Here is a 13,741-nt window from a genome sequence, read left to right on the forward strand (position 1 = left end):
CGTATTCGATTTCTTACTCAGTTTCAAATTCAATTTGGATTCCATCTTAGGTATTTGGACCAATTTTTTAAAGATTCACCAACAAAATAAAAAAATAAAAAACAAAACAAAATTTTACTTGTAAGGAGAAAAAAAATCCACAAAATTTTTTCCAAACAATAAAAAGGAATAGAAATTATCTTCAACTATGATTGAAATATTAAAAAATAACATAATCTTATTGATTCTTTATTATGTTTGATTCAATGGTTTTAGCAATAAAACGAAGAGGAATTATCACTCCCCTCCCCTAAACTTTGGGGAAATATCAAGTTCTCCCACGACTTTTTAATTAATTCACATCCCTCCCCCGAAATCAAAATATTCTACCACTCGTTAGTACCTATCAGATTTTACTGTTAAGTGACTAGTAAATACTCAAACTATCCTCTAATAAGAAAAGAAAACCGCTTAAAGCGCTCATCTTCAACAAAGACTTCTTCAACGAGTCTTGTTCACCATCGCTGCCTCCTTCACCGTCATTGCTCACTGTCGCCGCTCACCGAGAAGATGCTCACCATCGCCGCTTACCAATAAGGAAGAGGCGACTCTCCTATTTTACTGTCAATGCTCACCGAGAAGCCAGCAACCGAAGCCCTACTCCTTCAATCGAATCACCCTTTTTTTCTCTTTTTATATCAGACCATAAGTTCGCCTCCTTTTATGACCGAATCCCTACTCCTTCAATCGCAGCCTAATCTTGGTTGAAATTGAAGCCCTAATTGGGCCTCTAAAACTATTTAAAAACTTCAAATCCTCCTGGTAAAACAATTTGGGAGTTCCTCTGGATCTATTACCATTACTATGCCTTGGAAACAACTCAACTAGCTAGGCACTCATACCTCATCCATAAACCATTGATGGCAAGCATTGGGTACACATTATGTGACAAAACCATTCAAATGGTGCACAACTAAGCAATTGAAATGCCTGTGGAGTAGGGCAAAGAGTTGGGCACCAGAGATCTCCTGCCATTTGATTAAATTACATTTCTGGCTTTTTTTTCTTAATTGAATAGTTCTTTTAATGGGAATAATGAAATAGCTCAACCAGCCGCCATATATTTCAATTGTTGACGTCTATTGCCAAATTTTACAGAAATCATATTCCACATAATCAAGGGGGGAAAGGGTGCAACACTCACCTTATCGACATGCTGTTTTCTAGGAATCCACTGGACTAAATCTGAAGAAGCATCACCAGAGCCATTCTGCGAAGTCACTGTCTCAAAAATTTCATTGATTTCGTCGCCATCAAACTCTTCAATTCCAAATGCACTAGTAGTACTGTTGCTACCCCTTTCTCCAGCATATCCGCTACTACTAGGGCTCAATGGCTAATTGACTTCAAGCTCCGAGTTGTCTCTGAATGCAATGCCAGTAAAAGAAAGCCCGCGAACCTCTTCACCAACTTTTGACGCTGCTGAATTCATCAGGGGATGGCTCTCGAGCGGTTCATCGATTTGAGGCTCCTGTCTTCCATTATGCTCTACAGCCGTTGATCCATTATTCTCAGCCTCACCCAAACCTCATTGATAGGACGTCTCCTCTACGTCAGCAACACCGTTGGATTCGTCCAACATTAGCATCTACAATCATTCTTCAGTTGTTTCGAGAGTGTTATTAGAGTTGTCTCTGAAGGCAACGTCAACAGAAGAAAGCTCTCGAACCTTTTCAGTTGTTTCAAGAGTGTACCGTTTGAAGATAAGACTTCAATTTCAACCAAGATTAGGCTTCGATTGAAGCAATAGGGCTTCAGTTGCAGAAGGAGGCAAACTTCAAAAGATGCAAGGCGAGCTTCGGTGAAGAACACTTTGGCTTCCTCTTCTTCTTTTGATCAAGGAGCATTTAGGGTATTATTAAAAATATGATAAGCACTTAACAACAAAATCTAACAGGTACTAACGAGTGGTAGAATCTTTTGATTTCGGGGGAGAGAAGTGAATTAATTAAAAAAGTCGTGGGGAACTTGATATTTCCCCAAAGTTCAGGAGAGGGGAGTGATAATTCCTCTAAAATTAAAATCAAACTGATGAAATATTTCGATTTTCAACCAAAACAAGCTAGTTTATATAATTCGATTCAATTCGATTTTAAGTAGTTGGTTATGGTTTCGATTCTAAATTGACACCCATATTCAAAGATGAATTGTCACGTGGATAACCTTTTACAAATTTGTTACGCTTTTGTTTATATTTGGCTCATGACATGAATTGCCTTCACTTTTTATTTTTCAACCTAGTACTTTACTATTTTATGAAATTTTTAATATTTTTTGGAAAAAGGTTGTGCACAAAGCCGTTGGATGGAATTGAGGGTTGTTTTGTTCTTTTGTCACTGTTAACATTGTAATCCAGATATATCAATATCCATACTGCCATAGGATAGATGTACAGTCCGGACCCTTTTTTTTTTTTTTTACTCTATAGTCTATTCTACTAAGCATCGATATTGACCAGCCTACTGGGCACTAATAGGGCCAATTGCCATCTAGTCCTGTACACACCCACCACCCACCCATACATGCATATAACAGAGCTTGATCCCACAATCTCCTCCATTGGGTGCTGGCTCTTCAAGCCAAAGTTGTCACCACTAGGCTAAGCTAGGCTTCAAAAGGGTGTAATTGATTTGCTTTCAATTATTTAGTTCGGTTTAAGATAAAAAGTAGAAATCGAACTGAACCGAGAGGATATATTCTTAAATAAAAAAATTAAACCAATTTGATTTCGTATTCAAGTCCTTACTTTGTTTTAATTCGGCTTCATATTCAATTTGGATTCTATTTTAGGTGTTTGAACCAATTTTTTACATATTCACACTTATTTGTAAGGATAAAGAAAGAAAAAATAATCCACATAATTTGTTCAAACATTAAAAATATATACATTGTCGTCACGTTGATTGTAATATTAAAATATAACATAATGTTATTAGTTCCTTATTCGGTTCAGTTCAATGTTTTAGCAATAAAACTAAAATCAAATAGATAAAATATTGTAGTTTTTTAAACAAAAAATGAATCGTTTTACTTCAATTTGATTCAATTTTAAGTAGTCGATTGTGTTTTCGGTTCTAAATTGACACCCTTATACAAAGATAGATTACCAAGTGGAAGATTTTTGATACATTTATTACTCTTTTGTCCATATTTGGTTAATGACGTAGATTATCGATCATGCATGATGCACAATCATGCCCACAACCGTTGGAGTTGGGGGTTCAGCATAGATCCTCATTTTCCTTCTAAAGGCTTTGTATATGATCGTGCACGACGATACACAAAACCCTTCCCTATTTTCTTATAAAGAAAGCCTGGACAATAAAATCTCTTATGTCATGTCTTGTCCATTCCAACAATAGAAATCCTGAGTAGAAAGAGGGAAGATGCAAATTGATCCATGATGGGCATCAACTATAGGCATATCCAAGAGTGGCTTGTGCCAGTATCTAAAGGCGAAAGGCAGGCCTATCTCTGGCCCTATCTTCTATGCAATAAGAAAGGTTAGGCCAGAGATTTAGGTCATAAGAAGCCCAACCAAAAAAAAGGTATGATAAGACTGAAGAATATGTAAGTTTGGCTTGAACTAATCTAGATTCTATTTTTACCAGAAAAATAAAAAATCCAAATTCTATGTTGTCCATTTCACGCATGTTTGTTCCCCCTTCCCACCACTTAAAGGAATGGGAAATGACATCTAGAAAAAATTATGGTCTTCGTATGTTCATTTTTATACTATTTATAGTCTTATTGGTGATTTATTTTCTTAGTTGGATTACACACATAATTATGCCATGTAACATCTCACACGTGGCTGAATTTTTGTGAAAAGTAAACCACAAGATTTTCCACTCAAATTCACAAACTACATAGCTTTGAATTATGGTGATTATTGTAATTGTTGTATGACTTTAGATGCGCTTTTTGGCATCATGTTTCATTATTGTATAGGGTATAAACTTGAATAACAAAACGGATGTGAAATAGTGATTTAAGAGTTGATTAAATTAGTTGATCGAACTGATTGGTCTACGAGTAACATCTTGTAAACCATTATTGTTAGGACAATTATGATTGATTGAATTGGTTGATCCCCTAAGGTAATGGGTGGCCTGAGTTTTATAATAGTAATCCACGGGCCACTATCACTTGGATCCCCTTAGTTGTGTATGTTAGCCAAGTGAAAATGAAGTGCACCCTCACAAGGAAAACAAAAATCTACAAAACTTGAAGACAATAATGGTGTTTATTTTCCGAAACATGTTTTCTAGGTTGCACTGAATAGAGGGTATATATACACTAGATAGAAAAATACTACCAAACAATTTGTTACAGGAGGCCCAAATTTTGAAGACAAATATACCATAAGCTCGATTGCTCACAAGGTCAAAATTAGTCTAAATGACATCCCACGAGTAGTAAATTAAATCATTAAAAAATATATATAGAAATGCTATACCAAAATTTTGGATAACTAAAAAAATCCTAATTTGGTTTCTTTGGCAAGGGGATTGGTCATTATAGGAACCATCACAATATCTTCGTTGTATATCCATACTCTAAAATTTCTTATTTTAAATGTACAGATGAGGCACCAGAGGACACCAATACTAATGAGTATTGGGTAGCAGCCGTATTTTGCCAGGAAGGAAAGGACGACCCCACTTGCACCGGCTACTCTTGCCTCAATAATTGGAAGGGGTTCCGGACACAGAAGAAAATATTAGTCAAACCCTAACACCTCATGGGAAAAATCCTCGAGCTTTAATAGTAAAATGTAGAAGAGGTGGGGCCCACATACTGAAAACACCTTGGGGAGCCCCCACTCCACTTAAGGATCCATTTCCACAAAATGGACCAATTCAGCCTTCACCGGTGAACGCCTCCGATGAGTATACATGCCAAAACGGGGATTATTTCATCGTGGGGCCCGGGCCCTTGCACCTGTGAACCTCAAACCACCTCCATTGGTTGGTACAACCTACTGGGGGATGGATTAATGTATCGGGACACCCCGAGGTATGTCTATTAGTGCCAAATGACAGATTAACCTGATAATATGGAAAACCCCATTTTTCTCCCAAACAACCCTTAGACAACTAAATGGCTATAAATAGAGACTCTTGCCATTCATTTATCCACCTACCAAAGTAAGAGCAAGAAGAAGGAGAAGGAGAGCAAGGGAGGAAAGAAAGGGGGAGCAAGGATCCTACTAAGGTAAGTTCTGTTCACTCTACTCCCCTCCATACGCTAGTCTCTCTCTCTCTTTCCTCCTCTTTATTAAGTAAAGTGGAGAACCCTAACCGAAATCTATCTACCCACTTACTGAATGTACAAATCGATTGGGGTATTTGGTGTGGGATACCTAGTTAGCAAGATTGGTCACTCACATTGGGTGTATAGACGTTCTCCATAGAAAGCCCCATCTCATACCCCCAATTTGGGCAACACAATACCTATAAATGGAGAAATTGCCCAAATTTCCTAAAACCCGCCTTCCCACTTGTCAAGAGTCAAGACTACCTATTGGGAGGGGGATTTGGTGTACGAGACTTACCCTAGCAAGGTTGGTGGCTCAATTTGAGTCTATGAACTTTACTTTACACTTAAAATCTCCAATTTGGGTAACCAAACCCTAGAATTAGTGGACTTTGCCCAAACCTCTACACCTCACCATCCAAACCCAAAATTGGGTTGGGAAAAAGGAATTATTAAACACATGAATGGTGACTTGGAGTGGTCACATAAGCCATTGGTGGTCACAACATGGAATTTAGCTTAATTTAGACTTGAACTTTGGGGAATTTTGGTACCACTAAACACATTAAATCTAAGCTAATTGAGGTGGGTGAACATCCCCCACATATAAATCAGCCTTATAATCACAAAACCCCCAACTTGATAATTCAAAGAAAAGGAAAATAGAAAATGAAGCTAGAACGTGTGCCCAAGGGTCCCACTTCCCTATGGATGACTAATTTGCTCAAAAATTTTATGTATCCTAGGAGTAGAATCAAAAAGTGAAGGGACAACGCGGCATGAGGTCATCAGCTATCCACCGACACTTGAGATTCAAGGTGAGGGGATTTTGTGTGACTTTTATGGAAAGTTTATGTTATGATGCATATGTGGATGAGCATGTCGATTACATATTATTATAAACATGTTTTTGAGATGAATGTGTATGTTGTATAATGATATGAGTTGTGAATGTGTATGTGTGTGTGTGTGTGACTGGGATGTAGGGTAGCCGAGGGTTGGGTTCTGGCACTGTACGCCCATGGGGTGTGTGAGTTTGTCTGTGATGTGACGTAAACTATGATAGAATGCATTGGATTAAGATAACCACCCTCGTGCTACAACCCTTGCCAATAGGGGTTTACATAATGGCTAATCCTACCATCCGATAGTCTGAGGTTGGGGACGATTTTCAATGATTGAGATGGTGGGGATTCCAATGTCGTGACAAACCCTCACGCGATGTTGGATTCGATGGTGGATATGCTCTACATGCGATGTTGGATTCGACATAGTGGTATTATAGGGGATTATTAATGGGGGCTTACCTGGTACCAAAGTAACCGTGTATGGACTAGTATGCTCCTTAGCTTGTATCCTTAGGGACCGATAACATACATTCGTGACTGGGGTACCACCTATATTGTAATAGCATTGATACACACTATGGACTTAGAATCTATTGATTATATTATTTGTTGTATCATGAATTATTGTGAATGTTTGTGTGTACCCCTCACTGGGCTACGTGGAAGCTCACTCCTGTTTTTACCCATTTTTTTTAGATGTTGATTCAGGTAATCGTCTGGAGTCTGTGGCTGAGGAGCCAGCTCTCTATGGAGGTGACCTCTAGGACGAGGAGCTAGCTACGCACGAGGACAATTGTGTATATGACGACTGTGCATTCGGAGCACATTAAGGATGAAAGTGTCATCTTTTATTTTTTTTATTCTTTTGTTTACATATCAAATGTAGCTATAGGGGCATAACTGTAATTATGATTATGTTGTAAAAACATTCTTGTTGGTAAATGTGGTAAATATCATTAGACACCACCAGTTGTTTATATTTTGATTATTATTATCTATATAATAATAGAATTATTTCATAGTTTTATGAACTTAAAGTCTTGCATTATGAATCCTGAATGGATTGTGGACACGCACACTATCCATATCACCAGCCTTCAAGTAAGTGGAGACAAGGTGTGACATTCATTGCATAGGATCTTTCTTTATAAATTTCACTTTAGTGATCACTTTGCCATGGATTTAGTTATTTGTATCGGTATCAGTCTCAGCCTATATCGATATGATACGTATCAGTATTAGTAAGGATTGGTCAAGTATTGAAAATCATACAATTTTCCCGGATCAATCACGATATCGGTTAGGATTGGCCAATTTTTTTTAAATCTAAAAAAAATATTAAAAATTTTCAGAAAAATGAAAAAACCTAAACAAGAGAATGAAGTTAAAAAAACATAAGTTAAATTGTTATGAAACTCTTCGTCTTATCTTTGTGCTCGTCCTTTTGTAAAAACAAGGCAAACCATTAAAACTATATCACACCCACTACACCCAAATGAGTAAAATAGTCAATCCTCCATACATGACTTGACTAGTAGCATATATAAATAAATACACATCCAAACCATGTGGAAAATGAAACTATAATTATATGATAATTAATTCCATTTAGCAAAAAAATCCAAACCATACTACTATTTGAAGATAAACTAAATCAATTATCTCAACAAAGTGGACTTACCAAAATGAAAGGAAATAAAAAGTTTCTACAAACTTCAAAATTCTAGTAATGCCACCTTGTCCAAGGTCGAGAGCCCAACACACATTTGTATGATTTGCTACGATCTGTTTTTCTTGTTATACATACATCACAAAAAGTCTCACATTAAAATAAAACCTTTAAAAAAAAAATAGAAACTGGATAAAATATTGAAGTAACGAAAAGAATTACCTCAAATTATTACACTATCAACCATGGACTAAATGTCATGGTCCATCATGTAGTTGATTGTTTCTGTTATCATTCTATCTACTTTGGTACTGTTGAATCCCATCCATCAGCTGCGATATAGGCTCAATAAATACACGTTGTTGGGCAGCCATCCATGAGTTTGGTTCCTGAGTCTCAAAATATGGAATATGCCCCCTCTGCTACTCAACATATCAATTATAAATATCACATAAGATGTATTAGGTGTTAGCACTATAAATATCACATAAGATGTATTGGGTGTTAGCACGATATGTTTATCCTGCAACCCATGCAGACCATATATATCATTCTTAAATGTTGTCATTAGTCCCATTATCCAAATCCTCCCTCATATCACCACTAGCTTGATCTAAAGAAACAATTATTGTCTCATCAGAATCAATGTCTTCCTCCTCCAATAGTAATTATTGGTCCTCATTTATCAGTCTCTTATCATGGTAATGGCATTTTTGTGATCGCATAGTTCAACGCTCTGATGTCTGAATCGACTGTCGATGCCCGCACTACTTACTTTCATAATCACTATCATGCTTTTTATATGTAGCACCACTAGGCGCCACGATTCCTCCATTGCTACTCGAATAAAATGTATGCCAACCACTCTCTGTACAGTCTCTCACTCTACTACTATGACCTTACAAATCTCGACATCCATTATGTCGACGCAAATGAAGATTTGTTTGTTCTTCAACCTCTTCTCTATCTGAGACCTCTGAGTCCACCTGAGTAGGAACATCATCACCACGTTCATAGTAGTTATTGTAGATTTGCTGATAAATCTCATCAAAATCTTGTATTATGGACTCATAATGGGTAGATTTACCTAAAAGCTCCTTGTCCATCCAGGATGTGTCTCCATCAAGCAGAGGCTCAGTAGCCTCAGTATCCCTGTGCATATGTTGATGCCTCCATGAATTTATTGGTTCGTCACAATTATAGATGTGTGTAAGATCTAATGGAGTATACTCATTGTCCTATGAGCGCAAATTACAAAGATGAAGTCTCTCATTATAGTGGTTGAAGGCAAGTTCATGTAAATCCATTAGCTTCAATCGATTTCGTGGCTAAGTATGAATAAGGTTGAATGTACTTTAGTTTCTCTCAATCCTGATGAGCTACAAGTTTGTGACAATACTTTTATTACCACATTTCTAAAATGTGGGGCTGATACACCATACATCTCCCACCAATAATCTACATATACAAGTAAAGAGTCGTAAGGGGTATGTTACTTAATTAACATGTAAGTAAAATCTTTAATAATATTATATAAAAAATGTGATACTTGGCGCCATGTTATGGATGGCTCATTGAGCTAGCGAAGAACCAAATTCACATACATTTCTCTCATAAATTTGTATCTAGAAGTATAACTAAAAAAAGGGTAGTGATTAGAAAGACGTAAGAAGTATAAAAGTATAACCTGAATTATATTTAATTTTCCCACCTCATTGATGCATATGCTCTGCTCATCAAAGTCCCTGCCTAGTCTTCTTATGACTATCCTTGTTTCCATTTTACATTCATCTTGATTTCGCATGTTGCTGCCATACATGTAAGTGGGGTTTAAAAATTAACTGAAAGCATGGCCAATTGTCAATAATACATTAAAAATTTTGAAAATGTAATATCAAACATCTATAAAGCACAATAAGCATTTATATCTGCAACATGCATCAGATGGGACATTTTTTCATCCCATCGTTTTTATATCTTTTGTCAATATTTCTCACCCTCCTGGACGTTGTTCAACATGCATTCTTTTTCCTGAAGCAAAGCATCATAGATGACATTGCCCCACATGAACATCTAATAATATATGTAACACAACTATATAACAGTTCTTGTGTGTGTATTACCTCCTCACTAATGAATGCTAGTTAGGATTAATGTTTCTTCCTTCCTTTGTCTTTATTAGAATAATCTTGAACCCATATAAGTGCACTTACTCTAATCTCACAAATGATTATTTTCATACCTTAAAGAATCTCCACAAACACAGTCTCCAAATTTTGCTAATTAAATGTAAGGCATGATCTTATGTTTGAGCCTTTAAGAGATACCTCTGTGAATCACCTGACTTTATCTATTATATTAATAAAGCCTTCTATATATTCACCAATTTTACCAAGTGGGGGAAGGGCCCAGCTAGTCCCAAGAAAGGAAAACAAAAGCAAGAAAAAACATACCTTATCCATCAAGAATCCTATTTGAGATTTGGGATATGGGATAGGTTGTACATGATTGGTATATATGTCATCAATTAAGTCACTTAGCCTATAGTGTATGAATGAACTGGGTAAAGGGAAAGTCCCAACCTCTATCGATGAGTATCTCTAAGCGAGTTTGGAGGTACTCATCAGAAACAACCCAACCCACCCCACTCAAATTAGAATTGGGCTTCTAAATATGAGTAACTTTTTTTTTTTTGGTAAATTAAATATGATGTGAATGGATGACATTAGCCTCTTCGTCTCCCTTTTGACCTAGTTTGGAGATACTCGCCAGAAGCAGCGCAGCCCACCCCACTCAAATTAGAATTGGGCTTTCAAATATGAGAAACTTTTTTTTGGTAAATTAAATATGAAGTGAATGGACAGCATTAGCCTCTTCATCTCCCTTATGACCTTATGTGGTTTCAACACGATAATGGTGGTGAATGTGGTTTCAACACAGCGATGGCAGTGGTGCCTCCAAAGTTTTTGCTCGATTTGGAGGGTTGACAATAGGACGTGGTCAGTTTGGGGGACGTGGTTGGAAGTGGTGATGTGGTAGCCTTCAATCTCTTCGATGAGATAACAATACTATATGGTATGTATGGAGTAGATTTATTTATCTATGGTAAGTGGTGCGAGATTATAGGTCAAAGCAGGTAAATTTTACCTATTTACCTTGAAGGCACTTTTTATGGTAGACATGATTTTTTTGGAAGATGAGTTCTTCGTGAAAAAATTATAATGCAATTTATCCTTTTCAATGCACCTAATTTCGTCCAGTTTTGATACCATGTGAAGAAGTTATGACATCCGTAATTAAACACTGACTTATGTCGCTGTCAGCGGCTGTTATAGCATCAAAGATGATTTCCTTGGAAGAAATTTTCCCCATGTAACCTTGCAATAAAATCTAATCTTTCCCACGCACTTGGTTTCATCACATTTAGATTCCTTATAAGAAAGTTACAACATCCAGAATGTTTAAGGACATTATTTATTTTTACATAATTGAGCCTGACAATCAGAGGATCTTTTGGAAAGTTGTAGAGCATTGAGTCGTGGTTCCAAAACTTGTTTGTTTTCTCTTGATCGGAAATTATATAAGAAAGTCACTCGTGTTTCTGTGAAGTCAATCCGAAGAACCAAACCAGAAAAGCCAAAAACCTCTTGATGAGTAGAGGGGTTTTTATAATTTATTTTGAAAATTTGAGGGGCTTTTGTGCTAACATTAAGGGAGAAAAGGCTTAGATATGATTTATGAAAATAGGGTGGCTACAATGTGTGGTGCGCACACATATACAAACTTTAAAGATTCTATCTCCAAAGATCTTATTAGATATGATGATCAAGAAATCAATCTGACGGCTCTTATGATACACACCTTTCGGTAAGTGGGAGACAAGCTTTCGGAATTTTCAAAAACACAACCAATGAGAAGGCGACTACATAAAGGGTGTTGACCACTTATGTTAGTGTGCATCAGCCCCTATATAATGCTGATGTCATCTGATTTCTAATCTACATACCATATTTATTGACCATTTAAAATATCTTGCAACTAAGATTAAATATGACTTTTGATCCAAGATCGCTGGCTAAGATCTTGATGTCGTTGCCTTTGCAGCCTATACCGCCCGAGCAAAGATTCTATTTTTGCTTTATGATTACTCCATCTTTAAATGGTCATAACTTCTTAACCCTAAGGTCAAATTGGTCAATCGAAGTTGCCATTGTTGGACCTTAAGTGTAAAACCACTGCCAATCTCCCAAAGACACATTTAGAGGGAAGGTGCACACTTTATTACTTATAGCATCCCTCTTTGCAACCGAACAGTCATGATTCGAGTCAAGTCGAGATATGGGCAGAGACTTTGGGCCTTCTCCATATAGTGGATATAGACACCAACAATCCCCCCAAAGTCATGAACCTGCACCCAGGGAAACTCGAACCCATGACCTGCTCTAATACCACTTGTTGGACCTTAAGTTTATGACCTCTACCAAATCCCTAAATGACACATTGAGAGGGAAGGTGCACACTTTATTATTTATAGCATCCCCCTCTGTAGCCGAACACTCTCGAGTCGAGTCGAGTCGAGATATGGGCAGAGACTGTGGGCCTTCTCCATATAATCGATATGGGTACTAACAACCATTTCTTCAGATTTTTAGCTCTATCTAAAGGAAGGAAGAAAATAGGTTTTTGAGAGAGTGAAGATCATAGTTTTTTCGAGAGAAGATCTTCTTCCTTTCTTTGGTCTTTGAATGAACTTGAATGCTTAAGGAGAGTTGCTCTTAGTCCATTAAAATCCTCTTGAGAGCTTGTTGAGCATATGTAATGGTGCATTATTCCACATCAAGTGAAGTGAGAAAATAAGAGGGGGAGAAATCTATGGTTTTTATGGTGCTTTGAAGAGCAAAAAGACAAGGGGAGTGAAGGAGAATGCACTGAGCTTGTTAGTGGACACTTAAAGAGCTAAGTTCACCTTGAGAGGTCAAGTTGGAGGTTCTCAGTTCATCATAAGCAACTGATTGGGAGATTCCTTAACTCATAACCCTAGAATTATTTCGTTACATGTATTGTCTATGGAAATTAAAGCATGCTAGCTATAGTAGTGGTTACATATATGATAGGTAGAGCTTGATTGTATGGCACTGTATATTAGCCCAAATTTATCTGTATTTTTGTATTAGGTGCTTGGTAGGTGCCAACCTCTGAGAGTGGGTGCTGCAAATTATACCAGTAGTCCATTTGCCATCTCGATTGCGATTTAAAAAAACTTGGGTGTGGATGCTCCTGAATGTAGGTGCAGTCCAAAGTAGTATATTAAGTAGGTACGAATGATTGAAATATAAAGTAATACCATACGTATACGGGTTGTGTGTAGATGCAGGTCAATCACAAGGAGGTAAGCTTTATGAGATTTTCAGTTCTAAACTAGACAAAATGCACTAACTAATGGGGTTGTCACGATTAGTAAACTAAACCAACAATGGTGAAAGGCAATAATGAACTTTGGAATTAAATTAAATTAACTTAATTAATATGCAATAACAAAGTGAAACTAATATTAAGGCAATAATAAGTTAATAAAATTAAAATTATGCAAGCACTAGAGCGGTGTGAAATTATAATGTTGGGAACCACTTAGAAATTGGAACCTATCATGAAATTTACGAATAATCTACAAACAGACTAGCCCTATATCGCATGCTTGAATAGATTAACAGAAAATATGGAATTTTAATATAATATGTCACATGAGTTGTTCAACATATATATATATATATATATATAGCATTAGACTATAAGCAAGACAATATTGGAAGCTAGCTGGTAATTACGCATATGGAAGGTAATCAATGTCATACATAATTTTAACTTTGCAATAGGGTTTTGGTTATATGGATTTTGAAATGGGTATCAATTGCTAACAAGTTGCTCT

At 36.7% G+C, this 13,741-nt stretch overlaps 1 long non-coding RNA gene across 1 annotated transcript; it reads left to right on the forward strand.

Moving 5' to 3' along the window:
- The first annotated feature begins 5,208 nt into the window (after positions 1 to 5,208).
- Positions 5,209 to 7,036, forward strand: LOC122068272. The gene is made up of 3 exons (XR_006137023.1): positions 5,209 to 5,256; positions 6,045 to 6,116; positions 6,843 to 7,036. It is a non-coding gene; the product is annotated as an uncharacterized LOC122068272 (long non-coding RNA).
- The last annotated feature ends 6,705 nt before the right edge of the window (positions 7,037 to 13,741 follow it).

This window comes from Macadamia integrifolia, unplaced genomic scaffold, assembly GCF_013358625.1.
Source record: "Macadamia integrifolia cultivar HAES 741 unplaced genomic scaffold, SCU_Mint_v3 scaffold367, whole genome shotgun sequence".
Taxonomy (NCBI): domain Eukaryota; kingdom Viridiplantae; phylum Streptophyta; class Magnoliopsida; order Proteales; family Proteaceae; genus Macadamia; species Macadamia integrifolia.